This window comes from Sorex fumeus, unplaced genomic scaffold (genome assembly GCF_029834395.1).
Source record: "Sorex fumeus unplaced genomic scaffold, SorFum_2.1 ptg000006l, whole genome shotgun sequence".
NCBI lineage: Eukaryota > Metazoa > Chordata > Mammalia > Eulipotyphla > Soricidae > Sorex > Sorex fumeus.
Genome location: NW_026606063.1, coordinates 28,190,082 through 28,202,500, shown reverse-complemented (window position 1 = coordinate 28,202,500; position 12,419 = coordinate 28,190,082). Strand labels below are relative to the sequence as shown.

Genomic DNA, 12,419 nt, shown 5'->3' with positions numbered 1-12,419 from the left:
GGAAACGGCGCCCACGCCCGCGGCGGAAAGGGTGGGCCGTGCCGCGGGCGCTGTCAGGAGTCGGTGCGCGGACCGAGCCCTAGGAGCTGAGCGCGCCGCCCTCACCACACCCGGCGGCCATTTTCCTCCAGCGCCGCAAACTGACAGGTCACGTGGCCGCGGGCCGGAGGGGCGGGGCAGGTTGGCCACGCCCCGAAAAGGGGGCGGATCTCGAAGGCGGGGCTTGGACGAGGAGTGTCATCTGCGCAGGCGTGGGCGGCCGGGCGGTGGAACCAAGGATGCTGGAACAGCTGGAGCGGTAGTACGGCGGGTTGCGCGCTTGCCTTCCCCACGATTGGCCTGGGTTTGATCTTCGGCATCCCATATGATCCCCGAAGTCTGCCAGTAGTGATCCCTGAGTGCAAAGCCTGAATACCACCGAAAGTGGCCCTAAAACAACAACAACAAAAAGATGCTGGGACATCTTTCTGAGCTCGGGATAAGTGTGTTTATGGCTAGCATCCCACACACGGTTGACTTCATTGACAGTGACACTTATCTTGTATTCATCATTACTTACTCACTGTTATAATCAAATCTTATGCAGGTAAATACTGAAACAGTGATAGCTTCTGAAAACTGAAAATCTTTGCAAAGTCCGGCACAAGTTCCATCTTGCAGAATCCAGAGGTGAAGTCTTTGCCTTTCCGGAATGCCTGTGGGATTTGTAATCTTGCTGTTTTGAAGAGTCCAGTGGCTCTCCTGCATTGCCTCACTCTCCTCTGAGGTCTACAACCTCTGTGGAAGACGCCTCTGACTTTCCAGTGACTAGCAGACTTGACAGTATTTCCAGTCACAACTGTTTGACGCCCTGGCTCCCTTCTGGAAATGCTGCTCTGCCTTCTCCCTCTCTCCCCTCCCATTTCTCCAGAAGTTCCTCTCATTACATACTCCCCCACCTCCTTAAATAAACCCATGTATCTAGAGAGCAGCACAAGCTGTATGAGTCACTTTCCCCACCCAACGTGACTCCTTCTTGTGTTGATTCTGTCAGGGTACCCGGCAATGGTTATTATCTACCAAGATGGGAACTGGGGAGTCTTTCCATCCATCGTCTTCCCCTTCCCAATATCCCAGTCCATTCACCCCACACCCCACACCCCAATTGTAGACCTGCATCAGCTGGACCCATTTAGAGGCTTCAGAATTTTCAGATCAGGACTACCCCCATCACCTCGCCCTGCCTCTTTGGTGTCTTTGCCATCTGTTTCTCCAAAAAGACTGAACCTCAGTTGGATTAATTTCTTCTGGAGCGATAGCACAGTGGTAGGGCATTTGCCTTGCACGTGGCCAACCCGGGTTCGATTCCTCCGCCCCTCTTGGAGAACCCAGCAAGCTACCGAGAGTATCTCGCCCGCAGGACAAAGCCTGGCAAGCTACTCTTGACATATTCAATATGCCCAACACAGTAACAACAAGTCTCACAATGGAGATGTTACTGGGCCCCCTCAAGCAAATCATGAACAAAGGGAGGACAGTGCTACAGTAGTCACCCATTCCACAGAATAAGTTCTTTTTGTTTTTATTGAATCATAGTGAGACACACAGTTGCAAAGTTATTCATAATTGGGTTTCAGTTACATAATGTTCCAGCACCCATCCCTTCACCAGTGTACATTTCCCACCTCATGACTCTAGTCCTCACCCTCCAATCCCGCCCCCACCCCCGCTACCACCCGACACACACACCTGCCTCTATGTCAGATACTTTTCTTTTTACCACAGAATAAATTCTTAACTAGTGCCAAATGTAGGTGACATGTAAAGGTCAAATGGAGGCAACACTTCCTCAGGAGCTGGCCCCATTGATTTTCCATCTCATTCTCCTTCCAGCACCAAGCTGGCAACATTTCTGGAAACAATAGATTGAGTTAGTTCTCATCTCTGTCTTTTCCAAAGTGTTCAGCTATGCATACATTCTTCTTGATCTCTCATGGGCCTGATTGCCACAGGTGAATTATTTTTGTCTTCTCAGACATAGCTTAGATGATCTCTTTGGTGTAGCTTCTGGATGATTTCTAGAAGAATTCAGAATTCTATCTTATGTATTTCTTTTCTTACTCCACAGTGAGTAGGACACTGTAAGTGCTCAAAAATATTACCAAAGAGCTGGAGAGATAGTGCAGTGATTAAGGCATTTGCCTTGCACATGTATGACCCGGGTTCGACTCCCAGGGTCCCAGATGGTCCTCCAAGAGTAGATAGGAGTGATCCCTGAACACAGTCAGGTGTAAGCCCTGAGCACCCATAGGTGTATCCTAAAATCCAAAAACCAAATAAAAAGCCAAAAATATTATTAAATAATATTTAGCTGGTTGCCTTCTTTCCTCCATGTGAACTTATGTCATTCTTATACCAGTCTTCTTCTACCCAAATTAGAACAGTGTCAGGCAAACTGTTACAAAACTTACAATTCTGGAGTACTTAAACAGATTCAGATTATACTTAAACTGCTTCGAGTACTCTCTCATTATCTCATGAGTGTTACACCCACATCTAATGGATCTATCTCCATATTGGCTTTATCCATGAGTTACCAAGGTGATATACTGGGAGATGCTTCTCATAGGTTCCCTACCTTGAGACATCAGTTGCCTATGGACCTTTTTAAAAATCAAGTCCTGACAAATATTGTGGATTTAAAATATATCTGCTTAGTTAGCTCTAATAAAACAGTATTCTCAGATGTGGGCTTTGGTTCCATTGTATCTGAGTCAGTGATTTTGAGTATAAACATTCCTTTTCAAAATTGAATTATTGTGAAATACACAGTTACAAAGTTCTTCATGATTGGGTTTCAGTCATATATATGGGTTTCAGCCAACATTCTGTGGCTGAAACCATTGTACATTTCCCACTATCAATGTCCCCAGTTTCCCTCTCCCACCTTGTCTCTATGGCAGGCACTTCTCTCTCTCTTTCTCTCTCTCTCTCCTTTTGGACATTTTGGTTTGCAATACAGATACTATATTAGTGTCAAACATTTTTTGCAGCCCACACATAGCATAGCAGGTAACTCTTTAGTAGCCACTGAGTGTGAAAGTGAGAACGAAATTGAATTGGTGGTTTCAAAGGAAGCTGTAGCTTCAGAATGAGACCTTGTGGTATAAATACGATGAATTATAAGAGCACTCAGAAGCTTTCTTTGATGAACAGTGGTCACAAATAGAACATATGGATGCTGCATCAGAGGGTGGTTAGAAACCATTGAAAGCTCTTAGGGGCTCACATGCCATCCCGTGAGAGACACTATTTTGAGAAGAGCTGCTTCATGTTACTCCCTGTCTTCCGAAATTTCCAACCCACCTCACCTTATCATTTCCCTGATAGGCCCCAGAGGCTGACCTCTAGCAGGCCTCATACCTAGGCCAACCTGGTCTGAGCTGCTCTGAGTGGTCATGAAGCAACACAACCAGAATGCCTTTTTGGAGAACTAAGAAGGCAATAGTAATGAGGGTGGACAGTGGTTCTCTAGCTTCAGTGTTCCCAAGTACAGCTAGGAAACAAAGCGTGTTCTTGGTCAAAAAGTAAAAGTAAAGTAAAGGCCCTCCCGTTGATCATCGATTTGCTCGAGCAGGCCCAGTAATGTCTCCATTGGAGACTTTGTTGTTACTGTGTCTGGCATATCGAATACATCACGGGTGGCTTGCCAGGCTCTGCCATGTGGGCGAGATACTCTCGATAGCTTGCCGGGCTCTCCAAGAGGGGCGGAGGAATCGAACTCGGGTCGGCCATGTTGGCTGCGTGCAAGGCAAACGCCCTCTTGGTCAAGTGTCATATAAATCCAAATCTAGAAGGGACATTTTTCTGTGGGATCAGTCTCCCCAAAAGATCAGATAGACTTCCCTCAATATGCCAGAGTAAGCTAATTCCAATAAGCGACGCCTTGGAATGGGGAACGGATGGTCAAGACAGTACTGATGGGCCTCTGAGGAACTGTTACCTTTCCTCAGGAATGAGGTTTAAGTTAAGAGTGAAGGCTCAAAAGCAGCACTAGCTCTACCTCAGTACTTTGCCCTTTTCCTCAATGGGAAAAGCAGTCATTGCTTCCCCTTTTTATGATCCAGAAACATATAATTTGGGGAAGATTTCATCCAGGTGGAAGTTTATGGGTCAACCTGTTTTCTCTATCTGAGAAACTTCTATGTTTTACTCTCAGAATAGAGATGAATAATTACTCTCCTTCCCATGTGAAATTTCTCCCTCTTCTTGATGTCCTAGACTCTTAATGTAGGATATTTATCACGGTCTTCCCTATTTTTCTTTACAATTTAAAGTCATGTAAATTGCTCCCACATATGATAATTTTATTTATTTTTTTGCCAACCCATCTGGTGTTGATCATTTGTCCAGCCTGAGAAGAATCACGCCAGCAAGGTGTGGGCTTTATCCCTGTACTGATAAGACAATTGCCTGTGCTGTTCCCTTTTCTCTCACTCCCAAATAAAATTCCCTAAAGATAACCTGTGTACAAATTGTTCTCTTAGGAATATATTTTCAGAGTTGTCCCGAGAACAGCGCATACAGGACTAGAATCAGGTTTTACTTTAGCCTACGCTTTATTTGAGAATAAGAGGAGAATGGATGATAGAGTGGGAGGGAAGGAGTTATGAAGAGAATAGTTTTATCAATAGTGTTGAGGTGTGAGAAAGAACCCCCACTCCTCTGGGTTTCTTCTCTGACTGGATGAAAAACAAAGATGGTGCCAGGCATATTAGTCAAGGAAATGTCACCAATATGCACAGAACTGTGATGTTGGTGTAAATCTAATTTCTGCAAAGGAGAAAAAGGAGTTAAATCCCTGAGGGACTAAAGATTACAGAGAGAAAGATGAGATTTCATGTGACAAAGAGGAGATGAACTCTCTTTGCTTTAAAATCTTGCTGAATTGCATTAGCCTCTTTCAATGCAATACAGTTGGAAAATTATGTCTACTTTGACAAAAAAAAATTCCTAAGTCACACCAAATGCTATTTATTCCTTTCATACTTTTAATACTTTCATGCTTCTTAGAACTACTGTTTGGCAATAATATAACTGTTGCAAAACATAAATAAAAATGCTTTATCCTCAGTTTTGTTTCCATGGTTTTTTTTTTTTGGTCTTTTATGATTTCTACAGTTTGTCTAAACCTTCCTGGCAAATGTATCATAAGAGTTTCTTGCTTCAGTGGAGTCACTCAAAGTATCTCAGGAGTCTGGTGCTTCTACTTGGCATGATATTATGCAGAAAAGAAAATATGAGTTACCTCCCTTTATGCACCACTCTCCATCTCAAAACTAATTTTAATCACCCTTTCATAATTTTAAACAGTATCAGTATATTAGGATGGTGATTTTCACAGCCCAATGTTTTTCACATAGTTATATAGTTTTATTATATATGAGATGTTCCATAGAAATCTTGAGAAGTTTTACGCACCATCTTGCTTTGAAATATTTTTCTCTATTTATGAAAGAATTCATTATATAGAATTTGGAAACTACAGAAAATTTGGAGGACAAGACACCTCACCATTTAAGGCTCCTTGACTTATAAAATAGAAATTTGAAACAAAAATATTATTGACCAAAGTAATTATTTTAAGCATTCATTATTTAAAAGGCAAGGTAAAACAGAATTGCTCCTAAGAAATCTATGTATGTGCATATATACATAAATCTATGTATGTGTATATACATATATATACACATACATACACACACACACATATATATATATATATATCTTAATTAGTTACAGTTACTCCTGTCACATCTCTTGATCTCTTTGTCAGTCTCTTTCTGGTCTGTTTAATCAGCATGTTCCTTCTCATAAAAACATACAGAAGATGTTTCTTTGTCTCTGGGATAGCACCGAAGAAAAAGGAATGTTCTACAAGTCAGAGCTAAAAACAAGTACAAGAGGCAATGGAAGAGGCCACATGTAAAACCTTATTCACATGGATGTTGGGTGTGGAGTGTTGGGTGTGGAATCGGGTTATGATCTGAAATAGAAATAGAAAGGGATGGGAGAGATAGAGATATGGTTGGAAGAAAGAGAATTATAGCTGAGCTTATGTTGATCCATATTTAAAAAACACTGGATTTTAGTCAACTGCAAGCTCAACAAAAATCAAACATGGCTACCAACAGGATTACATATTTTATTGCCAACTTACTGCCTTGCTATAGCGATTTTAGGGTCTAGTTGTTATTTTTTCTTTTCTATCTTCAAATTCATACCACAAGCAACTCTGAATCTTCCATCTATGTGAGAATATTAATCTATGTAGGAAGATGGCAATATTCTGATAAAAATTAGTGTCAAATCAAGACTGCATGGGCTGAGAATGAAGGATGTGGTTGGTGGCTTAGAAGAGTTAAGTGACCTCTGGAGATTGGTGGTAGCTGAACAATGTCTTCAGAGAGAGTTGGAGAGCATCAGGGAGCTAGCTCAAGTGGTAGAGCATGTGCAAGGCACTCCCCAAGCACATCAGTATGGAGGGAAGAAGAAGGAAAGGGAAGAGAAGTGACAGGGTGAGGGAAAAGATGGACAGCGAAAAAGATTAAAGGATGAGATAGGAAAGGTTGTGCATTGTGTGAAGAGTGGTCCAAGCAGATGGGACAGGAGATACAAAGCTCCAGAGATGAGAACATGCTTGAAATGTTCAAGAGATAACAAGGAGATTAGGGTGTTTGGGACAGCAAAAGCAAGGGTTAAAAAAAAAAAAAAGGAAAAGATAGAATCCAAGAAGCCAAATTGGACAGGGCCTTTTGGGACATAATAAAAATATTGCATTCTACTGCAGGGAAGGTGAGAGCCACATAGGTATTGTCAGAGAAGCACAATTGACTTGTTTTAGAAAACTCATTCTCTCTACTGTGTGAAAAATAGACTGTTGGGAGTAATAAGGAATTTAGAAGGCTTTTGTAATAATACTCGATCATACACTAAGAATATCTAATGACAAAGTGGTTTTGGGGTACAAATATCTCATGGAATAAAATGTCAGGAGCACATGATTATTAATAAAAGTATTTCTCAGTACATTACTAGTCAGTTTCCCCCTGAGCTAACTGATTCAGAAAGTCAGATGATAGTCATTTGGGTGATTTCCTTATATTAGCTGTCTCTTGAGTTGTTCAATTTCTATTTTCCTGATTAAAGTTAATAGAAGTCTTAATTGATTTTGTCTCCTTAGGGCTACCTATACTCCTAAGAAAATTATAGTCAAGAAAAACAGTATGCAGCATTGTCAAGGGAGGAGCACTCAGCACATACTCTTACAGCTTCGAGGTCTAGACATATCACCATACTTTGTATTTTCAGTTGAGTTAATCTGCATATGCCACTCATCCTTCATTTCTCACTTTTTTCCCCTGTCACTGTTATCTTTAAACTTACTGGGAGAAATAGGTGGCTTGAAAATTTGAAATGAAAGTTATGAAATTATCTTGTTAAATAGCATCTGTTTATCTTATGATAGAAGAAAAACCTATAGGTCCTTCACACCCTATCAAGGTCACAGGTTGCCCACCACGAGCGGCTCTCCAGCACGGCCATGGCTCCAGAAGCACAAGGACTTAATGCAGAGCCCGGCAGCTTGTGGCAGAAAAGTGAATGGAGTATGCATTAATCCACGGCACCATGCCTGCCCGGGAGCGAAAGGGTGTTGCTCCTTTCTGCCTTTTCCCCCCTGGACAGCAAGATGGCGGCTGCCTCAGAGCTTTTTGGAAAGCCAGGTATGAGCCGGAGGTGACAGGGCAACTGAAACCTCATGGGAAGGGGGGGAGTTCCCAGCTCGTCTTTCACGCCCTACCGAGGCCACAGGTTGCCCACCACGAGCGGCTCTCCAGCACAGTCATGGTTCCAGAGCCACAGAAACCAATCTCATAATTATCTCACTCTCGGCAGAAAAACTTTCAGGCTTAATAAGTAAAATATCAGAAAGTCAAAATCGTGCGGCTGCTATTGCGGCCGCACAACATCATTTGGTTCTTGTAACCAGCTGTAGAAAACAAATTATTTCACAATGCCTTTTCAGCAGGTCTGATTTGGGGATGTAAACTCTAAACAATAATGGTGCATCTTTTGTTGAAACAATGAATCTAATCAAAGTAGATAGAGTGTTCATTAGAATTCATCTGCCTCACAGGCATTGGGAAGGCCAGGAGGGGGGGGTATGTTGGGGTTCTTGGTGGTGAAAAATAAGTACTGGTGAAGGGAAATGTGTTTGATCATTGCATGACCTAGACTTAAACCTTTGTAACTTTTGAAAGCTTTGTAACTTTTCCCACAGTGATTCAATAAAAAATAAATAAATAAAAATAAGAAGAAAAGCCTATAAGGTGCACTGGAATTTAAAACTCACCATTAGTGATAAAATGATGTGCATTTGTTCACTTATTTGAATCTCTTTTACTAGTTTATGTCTAGTATAAAAATAATGAAAGCGGACTATGTGAGTGTATATTGGGAGAAGCTCATGTCCCTAAAAAATGCCATAGAATTTTAATGCGAAGTACATTGACTCTGTATAGTGTTTTGCATACGACTGCCACTTTAATAATGTTTTCTAAACAGGGTATGTTTTTCCATTTCCTTGTGTCTTCTTATATTGTCTTATTTTGTTTTATGTTTCTTCTGTTTTCTTTAATATTACCTGTTACTTTACTTTTTACATTTTCCTTTATGCTTCCTTTTACTTTTCTGTATAACTCTAAAATTCTTCACGTGGTGCTTTTCTTTTTTTCTAATTGACTCTCACAATTTTTTACCCATAAGATTTCCTCACAAATCCAAGAACAAACTCCTCTGTGGAATCTTGCACTACCTGAGGTCTTCAGTGCCTTCTTATCCCAAAGGCCCTGTCTGTCTACAAGTCTCCAAAAAGACTTGTTGCTTTATCTGGTAATTAACTATTAACTTCTTGAAAATAAGAGCAGTGATTTATTCTTTACTCAGAACATGGATGGAAATTCAGTAGATGATTGTGGAACAGACTCTGAAAGAAAAAAATACAAAATATATTACAACATTTTTCTAAATAAAATAGAACACCTTTAATCATCTGTCCTTCCAGATGTTTTACAGCAAACAAATCAGGGTCCCTCAGGTCACACTTCTCAGGATGAAGGGCTTTGGGAAGTATCAGTATCAAGGCAGTCCCTGTATTGCTCTTGGGTACAACCCATTTCAGGATGGCCCTGAATATTAAAGGGAAGTCATTTAAATCTGTTATGATAGTCTAAAGCCTTCTGGAAAGAAAGCACCAAGATTGGAGTTGGCATGTGTTCAGCCTCCTGTCTGTGTACAACAATACAAGGTAATGTTTCTCCACAGTTGCTCACTATAGCATCAGAAGAGTCAACATGTAGACTCTAGGATTCTTTAAGTGAAGAATCATGGTGTAGAATCCCAGGATTATGTGTCTCAAATTCAGAAAGCAAAAGTAGACATAAGCACTATAAAAAAGGGCCAGTGACGCACCAGTGAAGTCTGTTCTGAGGAAAACGAACATCTTCCATTGCATAAATAGAATATAGAAAACATGATCCTATGCACTAATATTTCCAAGGACAGTACTAAAGTATTCTGGCATTTTGGTGGTGGGTGTGGCCCAGTAACACTGTACACCCAGAATATAAAGACAAATATTACTGTATGCTGTGTTACCTCTATAACAATAACCGTTCGCCCAGAAAGTATTTATGACAATGGTTTTAGTTTTTAAGCACTTAGCCAATGAACTCCTTAGAATATCATATTTAAAATCCTTCAATAAAAATCACTGTCAATTTTGGGGTGCGGGGATGGGAGGGTTACTGGGATTATTGATGGTGGAGAATGGACACTGGTGGAGGGATGATGGGTAGGGTTCTTGATCATTGTATAATTGAAACCCAAGCACAAAAGTTTGTAAGCGACAACTGTACCTCATGGTGTTTCACTAATAAAAATTAAATTTTAAAAAAGTCACTGTTAATTTCATGAGAGACCTGGTATTACCAATGATATATATATATGTGTATATATATATAATTCTCTGAAATTAGCAAACATACACAGAGGTTATTTTTAAACTACTGTTTAATCAGGTTTAAAGACACACAAATTAGAAAAAAAACATTTATATGTAAGTTAAAAACATTTTTAAAACCCAGCAATAAGCCACAAATGCAGCTCTGAGGACAGACTAGAAACGAGTGGTTATGAAATCTCACATCACAGTGTAACTGACAGTGGTTTTAATCTACCATACAACAAGAACTAATTTATGGATCTGCTGAAAAATAACACTTCTTTAAAAAAATATTCTGGAATAATAAAAACAAAAAGCACAGAACACGTTCTATTTTTACCCAGGGAAGGCAAATGAGTACAGTAAATACTGGCTGCTGGAGTCGGGTCCCTCATCATGTTGGGGGACATTCAACTATGCCTAGGCAGAGATCAAGATACAACTCTTAAAGGAAGGCAGGAATGAAACCACACATTTTCACTGTCTGTAGAAGGATACTCTTGTTTCAGCTTAATGATTTTTACTCTCATTTCTATTGCTTTATATCTTCCCCTTTTGGCCAGAGAAGCAGGTGACAAAGATGGAGAAGACTGGTTTGGAACATATGCCTGTTGTATGCTTAACTCTTTCTCACTGTGATTAAAAAAAAATCAGGAACAATTGTACTTCACTGATAAATAGCTTTAAAATTTTTTCCACTGATAAATCTTAATATACAGAATCAAAAAATGCTTCAAATTGGGAAAGAGACGTATTTCAAAAGCTTGGTAAATTCTCTACATATTTTTATTCTTTAATGAAAAAGAACAGAAGGGCATATCAACAAATAGATTTTTCAAAGAAATTATCCCCAAGTAGAGACTGAACAGGATAGTCACTCAAGACTCCAGTAAAAGGCAGCCTTACATTTAGTCCATTTTGAACTAAGAAAATGATTAGTAACTTTTGATTTTTCATTATATTTCCATATTTTTAAATACTAGCAAAATTTAATGAAACATGACTGGCAAGATGGCTATGCATCACTGAGAAAGCTGCAGATAATGGTTTGTATGGATCTTTATAACATTATTTATAGAACATATGATCTTGGCTTTACTTATAAAAGCTGTACTAAAGAAGACAATTATTATCAGTTTTAAAGGCAAAATGAATTATTTAGCATATAAATGTGTTTTTAGGCTCTGTTTCAGGTACTCCCAATCTTCTACCTACAGAGCTTGTCAGTTATTTCCTGGGGGTTGCATAATGTTAAAAAAAACTTGAAAATAAATACTATTTTAAAATATATAAAAACATTATTGTGCAGCTCACTAATTTCAAATGTGATTGGCTGCATCCTCTGTACACAATAAAAGTCTCAAAAAAGCAGCATAGTCATTGATTATAAGAGCATTCCTACAAAATCTGAACATGGAAAATTTCTAAATTTCTTTTGTCATGAATATAGATTTGAGTACATGACACTGCAGAAAACAACTGGGGAGACCCTCCAATCTTCTGAATCTTTCACTTCCAAATTTCAGACTGGAGCTTTAAAAAATGCAAACTTCTTTTGCACTAGGAGCAAGAACTGATACAAACCCACTTTAATAAGGGTTGTAGGATGAAGAGCTTCCATCTAAGCTAAATGGATAAATGATCAGCCACTTATTAAATGTAACAGCTTCATAATGTACTCAGGACAGTTAAGATTACATTTCACAGTGTGTAAAATTCTGCACTTGTGTTAAATCTGATGTATTCAATTTCAGCTAGATGGACTATTAGTGGCTGAAGAAAACTTTATACAGTGTTGGTTTATATCTAAAATGCAGGACAAATTTTTGCAGTCACAGCATAAAGAGACATCATTCTAGAAAAATTATTCTCTTAAGTAAGTTTTCTTTCAATTATAATGTAGAACTCTTAAAACCAATTAACTAATACTCTTTTGAAGTTTATAAGAAAAAAGCATAGATGTCCACAGTTGTTCATGAATATATAAATTAAATATTTACAAGTTATAAGTTTTAAATAAAACTTTTATCCTAAGTTAATTTAGTCCTTTAATTAAAATAGCATACATTTTATTATTTTAATGGCAAAGTTTTGTAATTTTCCCTGTAAATTAAAATAAGGTGCAACTAAATTAAACACATTTTAAGTATCTTGAAATGAAATAATTTTTGTGAAGTTATATGGCAGTAAACCCTATCCTTTTGAAAAGTTGGTAACTTGTTTAAAGTATTTCTTAGTACAGATCTACTTTCATAGATCTACTTCAATTTTATAGCACAAACAGAAATCAAAAAGCAAAAACAAAAAACAAACAAACCGAAGAAAAATAGGTTTTCTTCAATGGAATGATTTCATTATGAAAGACTCCTTTAAAAGC

At 39.0% G+C, this 12,419-nt stretch overlaps 1 protein-coding gene across 6 annotated transcripts in view; it reads right to left on the bottom strand.

Annotated features, from left to right (window-relative positions):
* Nucleotides 1-123, bottom strand: part of KIDINS220 (kinase D interacting substrate 220) — a 101,486-nt gene extending 101,363 nt beyond the window's left edge. For all 6 annotated transcript variants that reach the window (XM_056129953.1, XM_056129964.1, XM_056129966.1 and 3 more), the window contains exon 1: nucleotides 1-123. This exon is cut by the window's left edge and continues 16 nt beyond it. The gene's annotated coding sequence lies outside the window, so the exon portion shown is untranslated.
* Between the last annotated feature and the right edge of the window lie 12,296 nt (nucleotides 124-12,419).